At 45.6% G+C, this 13,448-nt stretch overlaps 1 protein-coding gene across 2 annotated transcripts in view; it reads right to left on the reverse strand.

Moving 5' to 3' along the window:
• The window catches only part of FIS1 (fission, mitochondrial 1), a 36,374-nt gene that overhangs the window by 18,632 nt on the left and 4,294 nt on the right, over nt 1-13,448 (reverse strand). The gene's annotated exons all lie outside the window — the stretch shown is intronic.

Raw genomic sequence — 13,448 nt, forward strand, 5'->3', positions numbered from 1 at the left:
ATTCAGCCCTCAGACTGAAAGAGGTTCAACATGCCTGGTGGAGACGCTTTGATTGCTACCATTTATTTGCCGACCCCGCTGCAGCAGAACTTTGCCTACTATCCTTCCCATTTTGAAGAGGAGAGAACTGAAGCGGAGCATTGGCCCAGAGCTGTACAATGAGATGAGACCATAGCAGAGGTGGACTGACAACCTACGGTTTCCTCTCCACGTACACAAGAAGCAGCCCAATACCAAGTCGGTCTACCTGTCCATCTAGCTTAGTATCATTTACTCTGGCTGGCAGCAACTCTCAAGTGTCTCAGCCAGCATTCCCATCACTTGATACCTGATCCTTTCTGGCTGGAGATTCCAGGGTTCAAACCCAGGAGCATTCTTCTGCCATGGAGATTGGTCCCTCACCCCTGTAACAAGGAAGGACTCCTGATGACCTGCCAGCCCCTCCTCACTTGGGTGTTTTACCCCATAAGGTTGCCGTGAGGGCAAAGCAAGATGAACCGAGCTGGCAAAAGAGCTCAAATTCCTTGGCATCATCACCCCACCCTTTCATTTCCCCCAAGAATTGCCAGCTGGCATCGCAACACTGCTGCTTGTTTGCCAAACTAAGGGTGCCATCCCGGAACAAGCTCTCGCCTTTTCACGGCAGCACTGAACAGGCAGAATGCCTCCCTGGTCAGGGATCCAGCACAGGAAGTCAGTTTGCCTGTTGAATTTCTGCCCGTTGCGTTCAGGGGAGGGTTCCTGCGTCCTGAGTGTATGTAGACCACTTAACACAAAACTAGCCGGGCTTTTTACAGAGACTGGGGAAAAGCTGGAGGATGGGACAGCTGCCCCCTCCAACTTCTCCAAAAGTACACGGAACACCAGAAAGGGATGCAACAGACTGAGCAGGAAAATAACTAAGGAGGGACAACACAGCGGCCGAAAGGATATGGGTTTTATGGCAGCACATCAGCCACTATCTAATACACACTAAGAAGGGGTAACTGGGAGAGCCTGTGCTGTGCCCAATGCTCTGCAAGGCAACCAACATGGTGTAAAGGCTCTTTGGCCATCAGCCAAGGGACTGCTTGGCATTCCCCAACCTTCAGAGTTTAGACACATGGGAGCAGGCCTTCTCAGCAACTACACCATGGGTGGGGAACTGTTCAGCCCCTAGGACCAGACTGCTTTCCAGCTCACCCTCCCACAGTCAGGGGGTGGGGCAATGACATGAGGAGGCTGATCTTCCCTCCCAAAGCCTCACTCCGATGTCAGACTTCGTTCTCCGCCAGGAGAGTGGCAGGACGTCACTTCTGGCTCTCTCTGCATGGAGAAATTCTCTGTGCAGTGGAGCAATGGCACAGCTATCTCTCTGGCGCGAGTTTCCCTTCACTTCCAGCTATGGTGCACACGCAAGCTTACTCCAGTGGTGGAAAACACACACATGATGAAGCCTTCCCAGCAACGATGCACATGAGGAACCTCTAAACTGCTCTTAGTTTAGTTTTGGGATTTATATTTATGGCTTATTCTATATATTTTTGTATATGCCACTTTGGTGATTTCCTCCCTACACAAAAAGTGGAGTAAAAACATTTTAAAGCTTTTAAAAAATCCTCCCCCTCGCCCAATATCATGGCCCGGCTGGCTAACTTTCTCTTGAGTCCCTCATCCATATTAACAGAGCTCCTCATCGTACTTCATGACAACCAGAACAAAGAATCAAAGTTCTAAATGGGATCTGCAACAAAATGTTGCAGCATGTAATGTCCCTTTACAGTGTTCCATCAATCAGTCATATCCTCCTCTAGGATAGTCCATTCCACTCTGTCTCTCCCTCCCCCAGTCTCACACACACATCACTCTGTTGCCACCAAATACACTCAGTTTTCAGGGGGTTCGTGGAGTGCCAATTCCTCCCTCTTGTGAGTGGATGCTGCCCTCTTGCCCATATAAGGATCCACACTCAACTCTAAACTTCAGAAATGGAGGCCCAAATTTAAAATGCCAAAAGAGAAATCACACACATGTACAGCATTTTACGGAGGTTGGAGAATGCAGCCCTGCTACGTTTGGCACTGGCTGCAGAATTTTTGCTTCAAAAGCACCAAGTACCCGGAGTGAAAGTACTATTGCCAGATGAGGAATTGCTGCAACAGGAACAGGCTTACCGACCGGATCTTCTATGAAACGTTATGCAAGAGTCACAGAAATGAAGAGCACAACAAGTACCTCCGTAACCAGGATTGTGCTGTCAGAAACCAAACACTGATCTTTTGTCTCCCATCAACTGACTGAACTGGGCAGGTCACCCCACTTGCTACCCAAAGGAGCCGAGCTCTTTCTTACCACGCTGGAGGGTCAGCAAGGTTTCTCTGCATATGCACAAAGCATTCAAACCCTGATGGTGGGGGAAATGGCCAAATTCCCCCCATGTAATAAGGGGCTCAGAAGTTAACGTAAAAAAACATAGGGGAGAGCTTCCGCTACCATGATGAGAACAAGGCAACCTTTAGCTGGTGGGGGTGTAAATTCCTGAAGAGGTTCACCAAGATGACCAACACAAGCCAAAGTTCTGTCGAAGTGGGTGTGACATCTCATGAGCCTGCTCAAAAACCCATGTTTAGTAAAAACAGCCATTCAAGGAGATGTCATCTGCCATAACGCGCCCTTTTCATTTCAGTTTTAAGGAAACAGAAGTCTGTTTAAACAAACACTCCAGTTGCAACACTGCAGCTCAAAAGCCTGGAAATACCTAAGTGAAGCCAAGAAGAGCTCTCAAGCGCACCTTGTCCTCTTGGCGGGGGGGGGGGGCAGAAGAGGAGAGATTTGTTACCACAAGAGTCAGCAACCTGCAACCCCTGGGCCAAACCTACTCCCCCAGTAGCCAGTCCAGAGGCAAAAGGGCACATTGGTCGACCATGGAACTTGCCAGCAGTTCAACACTGAGGTGTGATGGTGAAACTCTGGCCTTCCAGTAGGGTGGATTGATTCAAGTCCAAGCAAAGTAAATCATCACTTTAACCCACCAGGAGATCAATTTAAGTCAACGATTTAAATCAGTCCTTCCCACTTTTGGAGGTGGTAGCATGGAGAGAACCACTTCAAACCACAAGTGCACGATCAGAGTTTTTAAGAGCGGTAGTTTCTTTCAGCAAAATACAGAACCTTGTGGCACCTTACAAACTAACAGATTTATTACAAGGCAGTGGACAACCTGTGGCTATCCAGATGTTCTTGGACTACAACTCCCACCACTGCCAACTTTTGGTCATGCTGGCTGAGGCTGATGGGAGTTGGAGTTCAACAGATTGCCCACCCCTATATTATGGTATAAGCTCTCTCAGACTAGAGTCTCACCAAAATACATGAAGCGTTATCTCCATTTGAAAGATTATATAATACACACACAACTGCACACAGAATTGGAGAGCGAGAAAGGGTTAAACCCAGCATTAGTCCTGTGCAGAGCAGACCCACTGAAGCAGTTCGCACAACACAACATGGGTGACACAAGGGTTGTTTAACCCTCAAATAACCCCCACCAGCTGGCTTCGCATGAGACAAGCGACGCCCAGTCGGGGGTTGCATATTCATAATGGTGGTCAGCACACGCCGCAACTTCTGAAGGGTACATTAACCCATGATGGGCTGTCGTGTCATGCAAACCAGGTCACTGAAAGGAAGGGACTGTAGTTACTCACAACTAACTTAAGCTTGGCAGTTTCAAAGCTGTAATTAATCATTTTTCAGATGATTGTTCCCAGTAGCAAGTACATGAGAGAATACATATATGTCATACTGTGCCCAGTACTGTGTCCAGTTCTGGGCACCTCACTTTAAGAAGGATGCACACAAACTGGAGATGGTTCAGAGGAAGGCAACAAAGATGATCAGGGGACTGGAAACAAAGCCCTATGAGGAGAGACTGAAAGAACTGGGCATATTTAGCCTTGAGAGGAGAAGACTGAGGGGAGATACGATAGCACTCTTCAAGTACTTGAAAGGTTGTCACAGAGAGGAAGGCCAGGATCTCTTGTCCATCATCCCAGAGTGCACGACACGGAATAATGGGCTCAAGTTGCAGGAAGCCAGATTCTGGCTGAACATCAGGAAAAACTTCCTGACTGTTAGAGCAAGACGACAATGGAACCAATTACCTAGGGAAGTCGTGGGCATTTGGGCACTGGAGGTATTTGAGATGAGGCTGGACAGCCATCTGTCAGGGATGCTTTGACTTCGATTCCTGCATTGAGCAGGGGGCTGGACTCAATGGTCTTATAGGCCCCTTCCAACCCTACTATTCTATGATGCATATATATCTCAGTGTGAAATAGAATTTATGTTGAAATAGATGAGTTTGTCAGCATATCATGCACATTTCTTCCGGACGCTAAAATGTATGAGTGTGTCAACAGTTTTCAGTACAGTTTTTCCCCTTTAAATGTAAACACTGCAAGGGAAGTACATGCTGTTGTCTTTAAATTTTTATAAGCGTTCCAATAAAAATGTCTACACAGTATTACATTTAAATCACATTGAGTTTGTTTTCATTTTTCCCATCAAATGTTCAGGTCAAATACTTGTGATGCATTGGGACAAACAAAGTTAATGTGGGGTACTTTCTTTTAGTTTTGTTTACTAAATATAAGTAAACATACTAAATTTGATCACTCCCCGGGGCATCAGAAAGTTTTCCACTGCAAGCTGAAGTTCCAATTCAAAATGTTCTAGAAAATTTGTTTTTTTATTGCATGCAGAGCTTGTTAAAAATGTTAGGCCCCCCTCCCCTGCTCCAGTCTGTATGACAGAGTCTACTCCACCCTCTCAGCACTTAACCCCCTTATCCTGTTGCATACATAGACCAGCCAGGCCTTGGTTTTAAGTGACAGGCTTAAACATGCCCACATTCAGCTCGGTTTCCTTTTAAGTCACATTTTTAAATGAGAGGCACGCGCTATAACTGAAGTGTTAAAACTACAATAGTTTTTTTTAATCCACCCTACCCACCACTTTTGCAAAATGGTCCTCCAGTGAAACTGGGCAACATGCATGCCAAGTTTAACCATCCGACATGGAGCATGACATTTCAGCCTTGCAGTTAACATTTCAGCCATTTAGGAATCTGCCTCTGAGACAGTTAGGCTACCAATCCATCACATTCAGTACTATCTACACCAGGAGTGGGTAGAAGGTAGATCTCCAGATTCTATGACTTCAACACCCAGAAACCCCTGCCAGAAAAGCCAATGGTCCAAAACCTCTGGAGATGTACTTTCTGCCCACCCTCGGTTTACCCTGACTGGCTGCGGCTCTCCAGTCGTTTAAGGCAGGGTTCTTTCGGAGCTCTACCTGGAGTGACTGGTATTGAACCTAGGACCTTCCACATGCAACACCCTTGGGGACTCAGGGAGAGCTCACACATGCAACAATTGGCAACTTGCATGAGCCGTCACAGACCAAACACTAAAGGCAGAGCTTTTGAAGACAACAATTTTCTATGGGCATATCCACCCTGCTACTAGCTGTCCATGTGGACTCCAGCAGCCATGATCTGGGATGGATCAGCAGCTCCTCTGAATGTTCTACTCCTCAGCAGTGGCCACAGGAAAGAGATCAAAACACTATTTTTTTGAAAAGGGGGATTTAAGTACCCCTTAACAACAAATATCCTGGGTAGCATAGAGACTGTTTTATTTGAAATATTTGTCCCCTCCCCAATTAGTAGGGTAGCCAATATATTTAAGGTGCAATCCTATACATGTTTAGAAAGAAAAAAAAGTCCTACACAGTTGGCTGGGGAATGCTGGGAATTGTAGGACTTTTTAAATCTACATATGCATAGTACTGTGCCCTTAGTTGCAAATATATTGGTTACTTTAACAAGTTTAGTAGGCACTGGTGTGGAATAGCTAAGCTAAAAACTCAATTTAAATCATTGCTTTTTATTCTTCTTTTAAAAACTAGCCATTATTTTTGCTTACGTAAAATCAATACACTCTGACCAATAGCCATCAAGTAACACACAAGGTCATGTGAATCAGTTTCCAACAATTCCTTCCTCATAAGCAGTTGGCCCTTCTCAGCCTGTGCTTACAAAGGTATGATGCTCTAGCTATCCATATGGTTCCACACTACTTCCCCAGTGGCTTCAGGATCAGCTCCCTCTCAGAGCATAGAGGGAAAAGAAGACCTCCACATTAGACTATTTCAGAAGAGGAAGAAAATCCCAGTCCTGCTCCCAAGAAAACCCTCAGAAAGCACCAAGCAGAGTGCGTTACACTGAACATACTTGAATGTATTTTTCCAAGACTCCATCAGAAACTTCCCACCCATTTAATAATCCATTTTTAAGGTCTAGAAATTAACGTCAAACAAGTGAAACCGGAGCGCCCAGTTCCAATCCTGCATTGCCGTCATGGAGGCCTATGATTTCTACTGTCCGCCTCTTACACTGGACAGAGTCAGCACGTCCAGTGAAAATGCAACACCCAGTACCAAACAAAGCTCTAACCCTTACAACCAAGACACCAGTCGATGTCTACAAAGAGAGCAGTCAGGTTGGGTGGAAGGAAGTAACTGAACTAATCTTCAGTGCTACTCTCAAAAAATGAAAGACTGCAATCCTAAATTTACCAGAATGTACACCCCAAGGAATTCAACAGAACTAATGCAAAAGACTGTTAGTGATCAAGAGGTAACACAAATGATTTGGTGCCCCCTAGTGTACTTGCCTCACTTCCTGTGCTATTTACCTCCACAAATCATCTCATTACAAGCTTTTAATGTGCTTTTTTATGGAGCTGCTTTCAGTTAATGTAACACAGTGGCCTGCCTCCTTACAGGACAGGACGGCGGAAGCACATTATTCCAACCTTTGCTACCTCCCTAGTATCTTGTGGGCACTACTAAATGGTGCTGCTCCTAACCTATGACATCTGAAGTGGTCCAATATATCTAAGTGACCACCTCTTTTTAGTCAATCACCCGGGGCAGGGGCTGCCCTCCTCTCATCTTCAGCTCATGCTCTACTGCCAAACTTTCTCTGCAATGTGCGACTGCAGGAAGCATTGGGCCCATCTTGGGATGCAATGTTTGTGTAGGATAACAAGGCCCAACAGGCAAACAAACCCTGTAATCTGACAGCATGTCAGTAGGGGATGGGGTGTGTGGGGAGATGTAAGTGATTGTGGCATCACTTACAACATGCAGGAACTGCATAGCAGACGGGCAGGGGATTTCCCAGCAAACCCATCGTAAGGATGGAAAGAATGTCATCGATACAGCAAGTTGGTGTCCACTGATGGAGAAAAGGCTCTGTGGAAGAAGTCAGCAACTGGTGATCCCAAAGCCAAACCCAGCCTCCTGAATGCTGCAGCCTGGGCCCAAAAGAAAAGCATGGATAAAATGGTGGCAGCGATCCTTGCCAGCAGATTACTGGAGAATGGGGAAAGGACAGAGGAAAGAGGCAGAACGGGCCTTGGGCTATCACAGCCTCCCCCAACCTGGTGGTCTCCAGATGTGTTGGACTACAACTCACATCATCCCCAGCCACCATGGGCACTGGGTGGTCCATTATCTACAAATCACTGCTCAAAGGGACACTCTGCTGCATGAAGAAAAAATGGTCACCGCCATAGAATTATTACTGAAGCCAAGATGAGAGTATTTGTGAAAAGGAAATATTGCTCATGGGTATACTGAGTGCAGAGGTGGGGAGGAGAAGTCTCTACAGCAGTAATTCCCAGAAAGAAAGCTGCAAGAGAACTGTGCCTTGAGGAACAAGTCAACCCTAAGCTCAACATTCTCACCTACCCACAGGGAGGCTGCATGCTGTATCGCTGTACTTTCAGCTGTTTTCCCCACCTCCTTCTAAACTTGGTCTACAAGTCCCATCAGCCCTAGCCAGCATGGTGAGGGATGATGGGAGCTATGGGCCGTAACATCTGGAAGGCCACAAGTTGTCCACCAATTCTAAACATTTAGAGTTTATAGTTTTCTAATGCTTCTGGGTATATCCCTGCATAAGTTGCTATTCTGGGCTCACCTCCTTCTAATTTGACTGACACTGAAACATAGGGGCCAGGTTGCTCTGACAGACCATTCTTTCACATTGTAACCTTTAGGGCATTAGTGAACTATGGCTCCGGTTTTAGTTCTATAGCTGTGCAGGGACATTATACCTCAGTTATCAAAAATGTAGTAAACACTTCCATGAAGGAAAGCTAATCGGGGAAGGAAAAAGCCTTTGAAACAAAGCTGCCAATGGGCCGGGGTGGTGGTGGTGAGGGGGTTGGGATGGGGAGGTGACAAAAGACCATAGGGGAAGGAGAGAAACCAACTCAAATATTCTGAAGCTGTCCAAGAGCTTTGGTACTGGCGGGGAGAACACATAAAAGGACACATGTTTTTAGGTACAAATATACACAATATGTAATGCTTACTAGACCGCATTAAGTTTCATATGTAAATTAAATACCCAGGTCATACCTAATATTTTCCAGGGTGGTAACCATGTTGGTCTGTTGCAGCAATAACAAAGAGTGTTGTGGCACCTTAAAGACTAACAAATTTATTCTGGCATAAGCTTTTGTGGACTATAGCCCGCTTCATCAGATCCATGAAGCGCTAACGTCAAATTAGCAGATTTACATACAAATGCTGGGCCAGGGGGTGGGGTGGGGAGATGTATTTGATGTTTAAGGTGCTACAATCTTCCTTATTTTTACCTAATATTTATAGTCATGAAACAAACAAAAGGAGTCCAAGAAATCTGAAACATCTCTTTATGCTTTCTCAAGTTTCTCACCTTCCACCATTCCTACCATTTCCCCACAATTTGGTTGTCCAGCATTTCAGTGCAGGAGGACAATCACCTCCCCAGCTGCTGCCACTAAGCACGTTAAACTACACATAGCATATGTCCATTATCATTTCACCCATGTTTGGACCGTGTAGGTCCTTCTATTGTAGCAGCCATATCGGGGGTCAAACTAAGTAGCCTCATGCAGTCTCATGCTTCATGTTCTTGCTGAGCTCTTTCTCCCTTGAATATATTGTTGTAAGCTGACGAGACACAGGAATTCCTTATCTTGTCAAAGGTCATACAATTGTATATCTTGTTCTCTGCTGTTCTCTTCTGTTCTCTCCTTATCATGGCTACCCTATAACCCAGGTGTTGTATTATAAACAATGGTGCTAGGAGGAGAAATGTTGAGGACTGCAACCCCACGCGGGAGGGAGAGGAGGAGCCGTTTCATATGTGTCACAGTGTCTATAAAAACAAAGTGCTGATGTATTTCGGGGCTTCTGGCTCTTTGGAAATGATTCCAGCCTTAAGCCCGCGCGTTAAATAAAGAATCTCTTTTTCCTTCACTCCGTGGTCTCTCTGACTCTGGGTTCTGCAACATAAATGGTGCTGTGACTCGGATGTGGCAGGCTCTGAGACAGAGAGGTGGCAGTTGCCTGCTCTTAATCACCGCACCGGGAAGACAAGCTGGGCGCATGCCTCCCTTTCTTGGCGCCACCAACCTTTTTGTCGAGTGAATGGGAGAAAGCCTGCACCGGGATCGCCCAAACGGCAGCGAACAGCAAGAGAACCTTGGGAAGCGGAGGAAGGAACTTGAGCCCTGCCTGTATCACAGCTGCAATTGAGTTGAAACCCACATTGGAAGCCTTCAAGAGAAAGGCAAGTATATGGGAAAAAGAGGGCCCCGCCTTTAGGGAGAAAGGCCACTGGGCAGAAAAAAAGAGGGCCCCGCCTTGTGAAGAAGGTCAGTGTTGGTGGTATACGCATACAAAGAGAACCTACTCCTTACGGGTAGAAGGGGGGCCTGATCACACCCCCGAGTGGGCGCCAGTACCCAGGACGCCAGTACTCAGTAGGAAGCTGAGGAAGCTGGGGAAGCCGCTTTCCGCTCTGGTAAAAAGTGGGAAAAGTGGGTGGCAGGGACATATGGATGCAGTGGAGAGATTGATGATTGTGTGAGTGGCTACTGCGGTTTCTGACACATTCCGTTGACCGTCCGGGTGCCCAGGCCAGTAGCAAAGTGCGTGGTGTGTAAAATCCTCTTGTGTCGGCCAGTGAGACCCCCTACTCACTGACCAATTCCCCTTCCCTAATTGTGTCTGTCTTCAATTTAGGAGGGAGTCTATGGGTGGTGCGGGAAGCAAACCTTGCACCCCCTTGGGATGTTTGCTAGCAAATTTTAAGAAAGGTTTTAGTGGAGATTATGGGGACCCCCCCATGAATCCTCAATGGTTGCAGACTTTGTGTGAAATAGAGTGGCCGTCCTTTGGTGTAGGATGGCCTACTAAAGGCTCTTTAGAGCCCAGCAAAATCATCCGTGTATATGCCATTGTGGTTGGGAGACCTGGGCACCCCGACCAATTTCCCTACATAAACTCGTGAGATTCCATAGTCCGCGCTTCTCCTCCATGGCTAAAGAAATGCCTAGAATCCCAGGCAAAAGTTTTGGTGCTCAGAAAAGAAAAATTGGCCAAAAAGAAATTACAACCAGTGTTAGAAGCCTCGTGTAAAGATCTGGCAGAGCTAACGGCGTTTCCACCTGCTTATGCCCTGCTTCCACCACGGGCCCACGTTACTGTAAGACCGCCATGTCGAGATCCAGATCCTGTGGCTCCTGAGCCCCTGCCATCCCCCCTACAGAGGCATTGCCCCTCGCTTTGACTTAGAACTGTCGCCATCAGTTTCAAGCCCCACCAGCAGTAATTCGCCGATTTCAGCTACGGTCCTCAACTCCCAGATATTGTCTGCCGAGACTTTCATCTCTACGGGATCGAGAGGTTCCCCTCTTACACCTCAATCAGCATTAATAAAAGAAACTAAAGAATTGAAGTGTTGGGCAGAAGATTCAATAAAATCGGCAGTGACCCTTAAAAAGATGTGTTCTCACAAAAAAGGGGAGGCGAGCTCGTCTACTGCTCAAGACTTGCACCCCCTTTAGATGTATGTCAAACAAAGAAGGAAAAAGGTTTTTTTAAAAAAGATACAGAATAGAGAGAGAAAACAGCAAAAAGCTCAACGTCGAGCTGAGAGAAAAAAAAAAGAACAAGATCTGAGACTGTTAATTAGAAAAATGTTGCAGGACAGCCTGGCTTTTAACAAAGCGTGGGAGCGTGAGAGTGTAAGGCCGAAGAAGTAGCTGTTGGCCTAGCGCACCGAGAGAGGGGGGGCAGGAAAATTGCCCACAACGTTCTGAGTTGTGCAACATCATCACCTCGCCTAATTGAGATGAAATCCCTAAGAAATGGAAACTGAAAATGAAGACCCAGAAGATGAAGGCAAAATAGAAAATAAAGGTGAAGAATCAGCCCCCAGAGCACAGGCTAGACCCCTCTTCGAGTGAAAAGTGTGCCATAAGACTGTCCCAAAGCAGAATGAAGCAGAAAGACCATGATGAAGATCTCTGTCAAGGTAACCATGTTTAGCTTTGAACTGTGTTAGAACTGCATAGAGCCTGTAGCTACTGACCATCGGCTATATGATTTCTGAAGAGCGTAACCATTAAGCTTTTGCCGTGGGATTCCCTGCAATGAAGAAATCTCACTGATTTAAGTGTCCAGTGTTACACTGCCTAAGTGTGTGTGCTGAAGAGACCGAGAAACCAGACAGCATGTTCCTGGCCAAGCCAAAATCACGCTACTACCATGCTCCTGAAAGCTGCAATAAACTGTGTAAGCTGGGAGACACAACCTGATTGAGAAGAAGATATTGGAGCAACTGTCTTAAAAAACAATGAGATCTGTGTAGCTGGCTGGCTGACGCTGTCAGTGATGTTACAACTTTAAATTAAGACTGTTTTCCTGTTTGAGACCCCAGCGAAGAAAGCTGACCCGAGTTATTTGTTGGCCGTGCCAAAGCAAAGATTTAGCTGCCCTGTACCTCATCATGTCCTGTTTTGAGCTTGAGATTTACAAATACAAACAAACTGAGAAGCTTGCCTTTGAAGTCCTGCAAATCACCCCACCGCCTCCCCGAAGATTAATGGCTGCCTGAAAAATGCAAGTATAAGGCGATGCCCATCACCCCCCAGCGTCCTGAGTTTCGGCACTCAGTGTTTCAGTGCTTTCGTGTACCAGGTTAGAAGAGAAAAAAGAGTAAGTTTTTAAAATGTCTGTTAGAACCTGACAGAAGTAAAATAAGATTTACAGAGGAGTTGCCCAGGTTAAAGCGTCACGGCTAGAGAGCTGAGCTGTGTCGCTCTGTTTAGACAGAGGCCTTGCTAAAAAGTTAAAGGCCCTTGTCTGTCAGAAGGGGTGTAGGGCCACACTTTCCTTTTTTAAACTGATGCAAAAGTGGAGAGCCTTTGCTGGAAACATCTCATCTTCATTGCCCAGAGCCTTCTCTGTTTGCCTCCATCATCATCTGGGCTTTTTAGAGACACTCTGTACATGAACTAAAATTTTAAATTGCCAAAGACTTGCCATGGACAGTGCTGTAAAGCTTTTCATAAACTTGAACTCTCATCGCTGTGGACCGTGTGTCTGTGTTTGTAGTCAGCTCAGTGTACAACAAGCTAAGTTTGATCTATGACTTTTAGATTTCCTTCTGCTAGAACTCATGCAGCATAGAGTTGCCGATGCAAAAATAGTGACCTAGAACTCTTTGCGTGTGTGGGTATGCCCGTCCCTTGATTTTAATGGGCCCTGAGCATGCCAGAAGAGCAGTATAATTGCTGAATCTGCTCCATCATGCCTTACCATGCTAAAAGTGCTTTCCATTCATTGTGTTAAATTGCAGAAAAAGTTTGTTGTGTATATTTTATGATTTCTGAGATATCATAAAATATATGTGATATTTGCAGATTAGTGTTAGTTGCAACTCCAAATGATACTAAGTGTGGTTCCCAATGGATGACAAGGAGAAAAGACAAAGGCAAGTAGAAAAGAGGGAATAGAGAAAGTAGCAGACAGATAGAGAAGGGAGAAAAAAAGAAGAAAGAAAAGGCAAGAAGCAAAGAAAAAACTTTTGTAGAAAAGAAGCGTGGCCATAGTTGCCCCCAGGGTAAATTAAAAGCAGCTGATTGTGCCTGGAGCTTATTACCTGGGGTAAAGTAGCCACAATAATGTAATAGTTCTTTAAGATGAAGAAAATGTAACTAGAAGGAGAAGAAGAGCCTATCCCAAATGTGTGTCATTGGGACTAGTGTAAGGCAGAAAGGTTTAAGTAAGTGAGTTTAACTTGAAAAAGACAAATAAAGAGACAAGGCTGGTGCATGGAGCAGAAAGTTTTATGTAAAAAGTTTGAAACATGATCTGCAATACAGGCAGATCAGCAAAGAAAAAGAAAGCAAAAGAAAGAGAAAAAATTTGTCTTCCCATACTAATGAATAAAATTGTTATCAAGCACTTTGGGAAGCGAAGTTGTTTACAGGAAGCTGTGCCTGAGAACCAAACACTTCTAGCCTATGCTGAAAATGCTTGCTAGTGTTGTGCTGCCTCAT

Source organism: Heloderma suspectum, chromosome 6 (assembly GCF_057233095.1).
Source record: "Heloderma suspectum isolate Gila_16-S chromosome 6, 16-S_ref, whole genome shotgun sequence".
Classification (NCBI taxonomy): Eukaryota; Metazoa; Chordata; class Lepidosauria; order Squamata; family Helodermatidae; genus Heloderma; species Heloderma suspectum.